The following is an 11,675-nucleotide window of genomic DNA, read 5'->3' as shown; positions in this document are numbered from 1 at the left end:
CATTTTAATCCTCAGAATTTTTTACCAGTGGAAACGAGCTAATGACTGGGACTTCTACCTTTTGTTCTTCCAACAACAATCAGTAAAAAGAAGAAAGAGGTTCACGATGCCCCCAGAGTGGGTGTGAGCCATGCATCAAGGAAATCATCATCATCATTAATTTACGAAATGTGCGCGGATCCCCGCTAGCAGTTCAGCTGCACGTTCTTCCAGATGTCGGAGAGGCGTGGGCGAAAAAAAAATGGCCTAGAAGCGTACAAAAGCCCCTGTATTACCCACGGAGAAACGTTCGACCTATTTGTTAGTTCAATATGGGAGAATGGTAACTTTTGGGTTTGCGCCCGCAAATAGATCGTTTCCATCGCGCGCAAACAGTTTCGGTTTCGGTTCTTGACTGCTCCAAGTGCCACCTGCTTCCTGTGGCAGGTGTCATGGCGGCTTCCTGTTCAACATTTTTGAAGCACCAAGTGACAGTTTTCTACTTTCGAGCTTCCTTTGCGCTGTTGTTCATGACCTTGATAAATATAAATGTATATATACATACATGCACACATTATGATTATATTTATCACCATGATTGGAAGGTCAAGCATCGTTACATCCGAAGGTAAACAAAACGCCACTGCATGCTGCATGAATTCCTGACCTAGTGAGGCGAATATGTATTGCTTTTACGGTGACTATTGCCTTTGCATCTGAGAAGCATGAAAGCGAGTCTGGCTGCTTTCACAGGGCGTCAACTATAGCGACGAAGACCTGCGTTTTTATCGTGGAAGAAGTGAGCTGCGCAAAGGCCGGCAAGAAAACCCAGCAACAAGTCGCCTTGTATCCTCGTTCGACGCTTTTCCTTCTTTCTCGATGGACACCTAACAGCTAGTGCATCTTTCTGTGCTCCTTCGTCTCGTTCGTCCGCATCGTCAACTACTGCAATGCTGCTTTGCGTCGTTCGTACTCGTTCGACCCCGCCATCGGAAGTGCCCGTGGTGGCATTAACTACAACAAAGTGAAGTTTGCATGTCGTTGTTGTTGTTGTTGTTGTTGTCCTCTGTGCATGGCTCATACCCAATGCAGGGGATTGGCCGAGTAGAGGGTGAATTTTGCTAATATTATTTGAAGAGTGTCGTTCGTGGAAGCTATCATTAACTAATATAATGAATTTATGTTTCAATTATCTGTAATGAAATATTTACTCAGGCAGAATTTAGATAGATATTCTTTTAGACTGTCGAATGAATTCCTCAATGGCGAAGAAAACATCCCTGTTGCTGTATCCCAGAGTGGTGGCCCCAAAAGAAAGTATAACCGGCTCAGATAATTCTAGGCCCAGCTTTCGAAGAGGTGGTTCTATGATTTTTTTCCTCAGTGTCGTGAACCGTCGACAGGATAAAAAGAAGTGATCGTTCTGTACTGTGCAATGGCACTAACTTCTTTTTTTTTTTTTGTATCGCAGGAGCCGTTCATTGCAGCAACCTTCGCACGACCCACAGGCTGCAGTCTCTTCTGTACTGGCGTCAACACTTGCGATATTCTTTTTCTGGACACCAATGACAGAGCTAAGCGAAGAAACACATCGGACGGGGCAAGGGTGAACGCATGATGAAGGACCGAGAGAAAAGATTCACACACATGTGGCGGCCGCTCTTTCGTAGACTTTTTTTTTTTTTTAGACGGTACGCCTCAACCTTCATTTAGCGTCCATCACAGTCGCTGATATAGCCTACTCAATCGACCGTCGTGCGCAGAGCAGCGTTTGATAATTCGTTCAATTTGCACCTGAGGCCACTAAAAGCACCGTGCGTTAGGCAGCAGTCACGTGGCATTTTTTAAAAATTCTCACGATTTAAACAAAGGCTGGAAAAAAAATTAAGCAGGGGAGTTATCTTACCACAGATTGAAAAATTTATGTTTCTGAACTAACGCTAGAGCTTTTGTATTGACGATTTTTCTCTAGATATACTATTGAAAAGGTTCATTAAGCAACATTTGTTAGTTGCCGAGCTTTGAGGATCGGGAAAAAATATTGTGACGTGCCGTATATGGCTCAGAACATTACTGCACTAATTGGAGACGCGTAGCACCAATGCTTAATTATTTAATATTTGCTGCTTTTTATCTGAACCAACCTGTATTGCATTTGTTTAATTTCACACGTACAAATTGCTATGTATGCATGTGCAGTTAAAGAGGCGCTAGATAGGATGGCATGCCTTGTGTGTTTACAATGCAATCGCATTGCAAACAAATCGGATTCCTTGCATGAATGATAGGACCCACAAAGCAAGAAAACACGAGCTTAAGTGCGTTCTACATGGATTGCGATATTTCAAGCCCAAAAAGCAACATGGTTTAGACGACTATCACTAGGAACTACCAACTCTCCGAATGTGTTCTGAACTGTCAAGTGTTTCAGCACACGCTTGTCCCTTGCGTACCTTCCTTGTGTGCTGTGTTTGTATTGCGCTATGTAATTTTTGTCAAGTGTTTCAGGGTTTATTGCCTGGCTTACTCCTTCAGGTATAAGGAACCCAAGCTCAAGCTTACGGCGCGACGACAGTGCCGCACTGCGGCTCTGGAGAGAAGCTCTGGCGAAACTGGGGGCAGGCGCAGCCGACTCGTCCTGTTTGTTGGCACCAGGAGCACGCACGTGCGCATGTTGCTCAGTTGGTGCGGGGAACTGCGGCACCGTGCCGACAGCTTGGCACGCTGAATCGAGAGGCTTGCTGTGCCAAGCTGCGGAAACGCAGCTTGGCACAGCAAGCGACCCCGCGGTAGTGACGTCCGAAGTGTTGCTGTGTCGTGGCCTGCCATAACAGTGCAGACACGCGAATCATGTGTGAAACTGTGTCGGTTCCCGGGCATGTCGCACGAGAAATAAAGGCGACAAGCGGGGATCACCGCAGTAAGAAGAATCAAGTCCTAGCTGACTGTAGCGACAGAGAAGAGGCCGGCACCCGTGTTGCCCTGGTTGAACACTTCTTCTTCTTCCTTTTATTGCGTGCTCACGAGCAGCCCCGCCTTACGCCCGCTTCTTAGCGCGTCTTGTGCGTGGCATGACGTTTCCCGCCAATGTTTTCCCGCGGTAGATTCAACATCCTCCCGGGGCCGCGCTGTGGTCGTTTGCTTGCGAGAGGTACAGCCGACTAGCAGTGCGCCGCACTTGCCGGTGGTTTGGGTGGCGTGTTCGAAATACCTGTTGATGCCGTCCCTGCCTGGAAACGCCTCGACAACTCTGACGAATTCCCACCGCAGCGCTGACATCCTGTCGTCATTGACATTGACGAAGACACAAACGCGCAGTCGTGACGAAGACGATGGCTCGCAGCAATCGGAGTACTCGAGGTGCAAGCCTTCTTTCTTTGTTTCCACAGTCGGAAAAGCTCCTTGTGTTTCACACGCCTTCGCGAGTCCTGCATGGTGGAACCATGCCAACAGTCACAAGTTCTTGCTGGTAGCCCCTCGACGTGCTTGCTGGTTGGGAGGTGCGATCATGTCAGCGCCCGTGCTTCTTCAGGTTCCACACAGAGTTGCGTTCCAGGGTGGTTATCTACTGTCACGCCTCCCTGATCTTGAGATGTCCGTGAGAGGCAACGTGGAATGCGAAGGCCCGAAAGCTGAGGATGTTCCGATGCCGTCTTCTTCCACAAGTCCTCGACGTCAGGAGAAAGAGGCTCGTCCCAGTAGATGACCTGCCTCAATTGCCGTCTGCGCTTTTCCTCCTCTGACGTTGTGGCTAGGCAGTCACGCGTCACGTCTACTGGCATGCCGCAGAGAGGACATACGGTCTGTCTAGGCCTTGAAGTAGCTCCTGGCGATGATGACTGCGCTGTCACTGTTATGGTGGACGGTAGATGAGGCGATGTTGAGATGTCCGTTGCATTGCGGTTTGCTGACGCTTTCCCTGAAGTAGTTTCCTCACCTGACATTCGTCTCTGCCGTTGACTTTCCACTTTAATGAACTTTAGGATTGCCTTTACTTGCTCTTCGTTTGATTGCCCCGCAGAGTCTGCGACGTCTGTGTCGGTGTTCGTGTGCTTACGGTACAAGATTGCCTGGTCCTCTGGCAATGAGCGCATCGGCAGTCGATGCGAAACAACCGCGTGCTCTGCAGACGGCATGCAAAGGCTGTCCAAATAGCCATTCCTGAACTGTGTTTTCTCGTAGAGGTTGCGCATCTTCGATACTTGTGACGGTGACTGGACCGATTCAATGGCAAGCAAGCTGCCTGTGTGGTCTTCGATGAGGAGGTCTTTTCGGCCATATCGTTCGATGAGCACCTTGACGTCGATATTGTTGTTGGCTTCATTCAGCTGTATCCCTTCGATGGCTCTCTTCGCAGTGTCGGCCAAGTAATTCTTCAAGTACTCGAGCTTCTCGATACCGGTGAGATCGGGGTGCGTGTTAATGGTTGCCTCGTAGTGCTCCCAGGACCCCGACCACTCACTGCTCTCGCCGCTGAAGACGGGTACTTGAAAGTTCGGCAGGACGTCTTGTAGGCCTGGTGCTCGCGGCCTACGCTGATCGTTGAGGTTTTGACTGGTCACGTCCGAGTGGGCTGCTCCCATGGAATTGCTGGACCCATCTCTTGTCCACGCGTGCCTCGACTGGTTGGCTTCGATGACGGTAGGACCAACCGATGCACGCGCGCCAAGCGCGGACCGAAGCCTGCTGACTGCTTTCACGATCTTCTCGTGGTACTTAATCGCGCCCGTATTTTCCTCGTCAAACTCCTCACCGTCAAGGGCGTAGGCGATCTGTCTGTCCAGTTCAACGAGCGCGGAGTCCTCGTCGCGAAGCTCGTTGATGAGTTCCTGCAAGTCGGCGGAAGACGGTAGTGTGCCTTGCAGGAGGATCTCGCTGGCCTCGGACAGGAGTCGGGTAGTGGCACTTCGAAGGACGCCTCGATCTCTGTGTAACTTGTTCATCCTCGCTAAGGCATCGGTGCGGAGGATGTCGGCCTTCTCCCGGGTTTTCGGCACCAATAATTTAGCGACAGAGAAGAGGCCAATACCCGTGTTGCCCTGGTTGAACACTTCTTCTTCCTTTTATTGCGTGCTCACGAGCAGCCCCGCCTTATGCCCGCTTCTTCACGCGTCTTGTGCGCGGCATGGCATTTCCCACCAACGTTTTGCCGCAGTAAACTCAACACTGACAGCGCTGTCTCGCCTTCTATTTTGGCTGTCTCAGTTCATCGCTTTCGTCCGTTTCGACAACCTGAATCAGTACGTAACGCAGCGCACGCACGCAGTGACTACAGTAATGGTTACTCGCAGTCTTCTTGCATTGTGAAAGTCCAGCTACGGTTGTCGGTGAAACAACTTTATGTATTGATTCCCCATGTTTGTGAGACCTACCGTTGTTGAACGTTCACACTCGCGTTATACCGCGGTTAGCGTTGCGGGGTTGGATGAATTGAACTGAACTCGGCACATTGTCAAACGTTCGGCGCCCTCAATTTACGCATCGGGAAGGCTGCTTTATCACGCCGGAGCGGATGACTGTGCATTTTCAGCAAATTGTGACATCGTTCTGCTGGTTTGCTTTGTTTTTGTCACTTTATAAGGGTGATATATATTTAAGCCGCTAAATATATCTGGCACTTAATATATGCTTTGCAATTGCCACCTTGCTGTAGCCACATTCTGACTTAGTGCGATTTTTTAGCTATTTTCGCGCAGCAGGATTTATACGCCTATAAAGTCGATATCCTCATAAAAAGAGAGTGCAAGCATGACGAAAGAGCCGAAAAAACGAGGCAAGCAGTTCAACTTGCTTCACAGTGGTTAAAGCTCAGCTAGCTGTCTCGCATCTTAATTGGCGGGTGATGCTCCAGCTACAAGGAGGACTTGACTCTAACCTGCTCAAGAAAAAAGTGCCATGACTGTATAATTTCTTTTGTTCGCACACCGCAAACGTTTGTTCACGAAAGTACATGGGTGCTACTGCAAGCATGCCGTATCAAAGCATTCATATGATTCATATTCGACAACGCAGAACATCGATAGCATGCACAGCTTCATTTCGGAATGCATATGGACCATGACGTATCATCAACATGACAGAATGAGACTTACCTCCAGGTATACGTCCTAAATGGTAATCGCAACTTGGAAAATGCATTTCGCATTGAGTAGGGCGTCGTTATCCATCGTCTGCTCTTCACTGTATACGTGATTAACGAGCCTTCCTCCTTTTATCAAGTTCACTTTTCGGAGTTGCATGTCCAGCTGGAAGATCTTTCTGAAGCCACACTGCAGGCGGTACATTGCGAGGCCCACAAGTGCACCGCGAGAACTCTGCGCGTGCACGGAAGCGAGCGGTAGCGCGTTGGAGCGAAGGGTAAACGCGTGTTGTTTGCCCCCAGTTTCTATTTCCTGCCTGAGATGGCGCTACCTGTCAAGAGTAGCAGCGCCACTAAGCGATGCTTGGGGAGCCTATTAGGTAATGACTATGGTACATGATGACATTTGCACATTAATGATGCGTACAGTCACGCACACACAAAAAGCAGTTATTCATAGTCTTTTATTAATGCCTGTTGTCCCTAGGAACACCAGCAGGGCTGTTGTGTTGCATTGCACACAACCGGTACTTTGCCATGCGCCGGGGAGTTGCTGCAGCTTCAAACCTAGCTGGGCCGCTTTGCAAATTTTATGCACCTTTAGATTCCGTCGCTCTAGCTGTAACGGTGGAAATCCGGAAGGTCTGCTTTAGATATTTCTGAAAATTGCTTGTGAAGTTCAATGAAGAGTCTGACTGCGGAATTTTATGCTTAAAGTAGTCAATGTAAACTACGTCTAGCCTTATCTGGTGAATGCCTACCTAATCCTCGTGGTATACAAAAGCTACAAGGCATGTCTATTTCGTGCAATGGGTCCATACTGGTTGCTTGTGCTCCACTGCTATAAAATCACTGCAAATGCCAAGGAAACAGACCTCAGTTGCCACATGGAAAGGAACTGACAAGGGTAGAAGCTTGGGCTTGTTGGAAATCCATAAGAGTAGACTTACAGTGCCAAGACACAACGACAGAAAAGAAGACTACAGACTGCGCTGTCTTACAACATAGCTTATTGCTGCAGTCGCTTCATGTGCTTATGTACATGAGGGTGCATGCACAGAAGAACAGGAGATTGAAAAAGGATGAAAGGAAGAAAGGTGTTGATAGAGCACGCTTGTCAAAAGATAAGGACTATCAAAATTCAAGAGTGGAACAAACACACAATCATGACTCCTCCAGAATGATAACTTAACTAGGAATAAGAGCTACAAAAGGGGGGCTGACACAAGCACTTCCTGTTTTTCTGATGTGGTCAGCTTCAATGACATTGCGCATGAGCTGCTATTTATTTCTCGCCAAACAGGGGGTGCGCTCAAGTGAAAAGGGGCATGCAGCTGCAACCCTAACAGTGCATACCCAAATGCTTTTGTTGATTAGTTATCTAATGTTGGGGTTCATTTAAGCGCTCATTAATGCTCCTATCTGTTCGCCCTACATAATTAACACCACATGACAGGGGATCTGATAGACCTCACCGGTGGTGCAGAGCACAGAAGGATCTTTGTGCTTCACAGTGCAGTGATTTTGATGCAGTGCCGAGTCATTGACATGCACCCAAAGCTTTAGCAGTTCCCCCAGAGCTGCAAAAACACCGTGACACCTGTATGCTGTGCAATTTTTCTCAGCCGATAATACACATCGTGAATGCACACTTACACAGGAGAGCGTCCCTTTCGTGTGTCCACTGCAATGCATCCTTTTTTGCACAAGACCACCCTCACGTATAATTTTTATTATAGACCACCTATATTCAAAACGAAAGCATTTTTGCCAGACTAGCTAGTGCATCATGTTCATTGCAAACATCACAGAAGTACTGCTCACTCCTCAGTTGCTCTGTCTCATACCCTTGTCACGCAGCGCACATAATGTAATTCGCAGCGAATGGAATTAGGTGTTAATGCCATTTTTGTTCCTGATACACGGGCATAGTGAATGACATTCCCAGCTAATAAAATTCGCCCATTGAATGCTTTTCCTGAACACAAGCAAGCGTGGCATGTGTAATCTTGATGACAGGCGCTAGGCAAAAAATGACAAAATCAAAAACCTAACGCAAGATGCAATCAATGTTAGGTTCTTATAAATGGCTGCTTTTAACTTTTCGATAAATTTTTGATGTACAGCGCGGTAGTTGAAGCAAGTTGTGCAACTGTACTCGTGTTCCCAGACTCTGACTTAACACCAGGGCCTTCTGTTGGCCATGGGTATTAAGGCTCATCTGTTCTTCTTTTTCAGTTCCTCCATATTGTTTTCATCAAGTAGTGCCGTGGTACCAGGGTCAGAATTTCACACGCGATATCTATCCGCCATCCATAGAAACAAACTCTGCAGTTTCATGTGGGCCACGTTCCCCATGGTTCCCCGCAGTCTTTGCAGTTTGTGTCATTCCTAAATTTCCTTGTATCCATATGCCTAATGCGCATATGACTGCAGTATCCGTTATTTGTGTCCGTTAGAGAAATACACCTGTTGGTATTACGTCCTTTTTGTTTGGGTATCTTGTCCTGATTCTAACCATTTCAATCTTTTCCGGTGAGCATTGCATCCCTGCTTTTGTCACGAAAGCTTGTAATTTATATTCTGTCTAATGGAGGGCGTTTTGTTTGTCTGCCTGGAAAGTCACGAAGGAAGTAGAAACGAGCATGGAAATCCCAGCAGTAGACAAACGCTTGCTACATTTGTAGCACATGAGGAGAAGCGGCACAAAGAGATTGAGAAGGCAGAAGCCTAATTGGAAATTGAAGATAAGGATAGCACAATTGGCACAAGAAGTGGTTGGCATGGGCAATGACGCGATCTTGTCCTTCTTGCCACTGGGCGAGAAAAGCGCCAATGCTATGTCCAGTGGCTTCACTGTGAAGTTCAGTAGGTGCTGACGGGTAAAAATGGGCCAACGTTGTAGTGAGTAGTGTAGTTAGTGTGTGAGACGCATTAGCTTCTTTGAGACCCCAGTAAAATGACGTGTTCTTCTTTAGTAGATACGTGCGGGGATAGACAGTGACAGAGAAATTCTTGACAAAACATAGAAAATAAGATTAGAAGCCGATGAAGTTCCATACATCCTTTGCAGAATGTTGTATGGGGAAATCATTGACGACAATGATTTTGTGAAGATTTGCTTGCGGACCTCGAGCACTTATAAGGCGGCCAATCGCATTGATTTCTCAGTGGCTAAAGCAGCATTTGGAAGAGTTGAGCTCAAGGCTTGCTGTTCTGAAAACTTCAGGAACAGCAACAGATGGCTTCAGGAACTTCGGCGACAGGTCACTAAGATGGCTTTAAAATGTCAATGAGAACTTGATATCATCCAGATAGCGAAAACTTGTTGACCATTGGTGTCCACTAAGAAGGAAGTAGTTCATCGTTCTTAGTAATGTGGCAGGGTGTTACACAGTTCTAAAGACACCGCTTTAAACTAGCAAAGTTCATTGATTGTAACATATGCAGTCCTTGCATGGTCTAGATTGTCCACAGAAATCTGCCAGTGGCCTCTTCGTAACACCCTAAGGTGAAGTGTAATTATTTGATGAAAATTGATAGGTCGATAACCACACTAGCAAGAAATGCCAGTTACCTGCGAGTCTGGTTGACAAAAAGGGTAAAAGTTATGCGAGTGTACTGTGATCGTTTGTGCTGGCTTTAAAAATGCTCTTTGTGCTGTTTCAGGTGTGTTCATTCCATCTACGGAGCATCCTAGAAAGTCCATGGTTTGGACATTGACAGAAATGCGTCACACCAGCCTCTTAGAAATTAATCATTTGGATACTGTTATGTTGCTGTTTGATTTGTTTTAAGCTTGAGATATTTACAGTGATATAACCACATTTTCTGGCTGCTTCCTCTGATATGAATGATTCCTCTGAAATCAATAGAAGTCAGATATTCTCTTTCTGCCCTGTCAGTCTACTGAAGTTCTTAAATAAAAGCAATGGATTTCATTGCAGTCCAATCGTGATCATAAATTGTGCTGGTCTTTGCAAAGCATTGGTTTAGGCTAGACAGCTGGCAATGCGAACTCTTGCCTTTAGAAGTTTGTTCAATGGCGCTGGTGTTTGTGCAAGTTAAGCTGACTGAAACAATTTTGTAGATAGGTTACCACAATACTCTGCATTGGTGTATTGCTTTTGCATTGCGGAAAATTAACAGTGATTTTGAAACAAGTTTACTAGTACAGTTATGTTGTGCTACATAATTATACATTTTGTCCTTTAACCCTTTATGTTGTGTTCTTGTGCTGTGCTTTCGAGTCAGTACAGTTGCGAAATTAGTGCTGACCAAGTAACTTCATTGATTTTCATCTTACAGTGGCACTGATTGAGGAAAAATCATTTCCTGAATACTCTTAAATATGATGGTACTCTCTGTGACCATGAAGTTCTCCACCATTTCAGTTTCATGAAATTGTTTTTGTTATACCTTTCATATTACGTGACATACATTTTGTTCTTGTTCTTTCTTGTGTGTATCTGTGGGTGCACTGGGTGTGCTCGTGACATGAATACTTTAATGTCTTGAATGCATTTAGTGCTTTGTTAGTTTGATTAGTGCATTGTGCAGTGTAAGATATTTAGAGTACTTTGAAGATTTAGCCATGACATTGTGACTTTCCAAATGTGGCTTTTATATGTAGCCATCACATTCATTCAGGATAATGTGTTATACAGCAATGAATTGGAATGTCTGCTTGTGCATAGTAGTAGCATGACTGAAAGATTATAATAATAACAGGGGTTTAACATCCCAAAACCACGATATGATTATGAGGGATGCCGTGGTGAAGGACTCCGGAAATTTCGACCACCTGTGGTTCTTTTACGTGCACCTAAATCTAAGTACACGGGCCTCAAACATTTTCGCCTCCATCGAAAATGCAGCCGTCGCGGCTGGGATTTGATCCCACGACCTTCGAATCGGCAGTCGAGCGCCATAACCACCGTGGCGGGGCATGACTGAAAGATTATGTGGTGAATAACTTAAGTTACGTTTAGTGCTTCATTGTTGCATTTCCCTCTCATTCAAGGAATATAAAACTTATAATGGAAACTTGTCAAATACATTAAGAGGTGACAAGCATCTTTTGTGCAATACACAAAATTATGGCTGTAATGTTTGCCACTATAAGCTGTGATGCCATTCTAGCCATTGTAATTCTTGTTTTTCTGTTTTAATATTTTGCACTTTGTTTCGTATTCACTTGTTTAACTTATATTTTTCTTAATATGCTTCATGTACTGAAATGTGAAGATGCGTTTGCCGTGTTACGTCATAGAGATACACATATGTGAAAGACAATTACCTTATTGAGTTAGTGTTTCATGTAGCAGTACATATGGTGTGAATAAATGCAGCTGTTTAGTTGTACTATATCCAAGTCACACTTCTATTAGCAGCAAGTATTTGCATCTCTTGAGCTTATTATTTATATACAGAGTTGAGAAATTGTGTCACAAGTTTTATCTTAGTGCAAGAGTTGAGAAAATTTGTGTGATACAAGTATTGAGTTAGTGCACTGTTAACACTTCAGTAACACATGCTTTGGTTGGGCCGTTTTCACCTACTTAGAAGTGCTGCAACCATCTTTAATTGCAAGCTGCTCCAGTGCAGTTCCATGTAG

This window comes from Rhipicephalus sanguineus, chromosome 7 (genome assembly GCF_013339695.2).
Source record: "Rhipicephalus sanguineus isolate Rsan-2018 chromosome 7, BIME_Rsan_1.4, whole genome shotgun sequence".
NCBI lineage: Eukaryota > Metazoa > Arthropoda > Arachnida > Ixodida > Ixodidae > Rhipicephalus > Rhipicephalus sanguineus.
Note: the sequence above shows the minus strand (reverse complement) of the source record.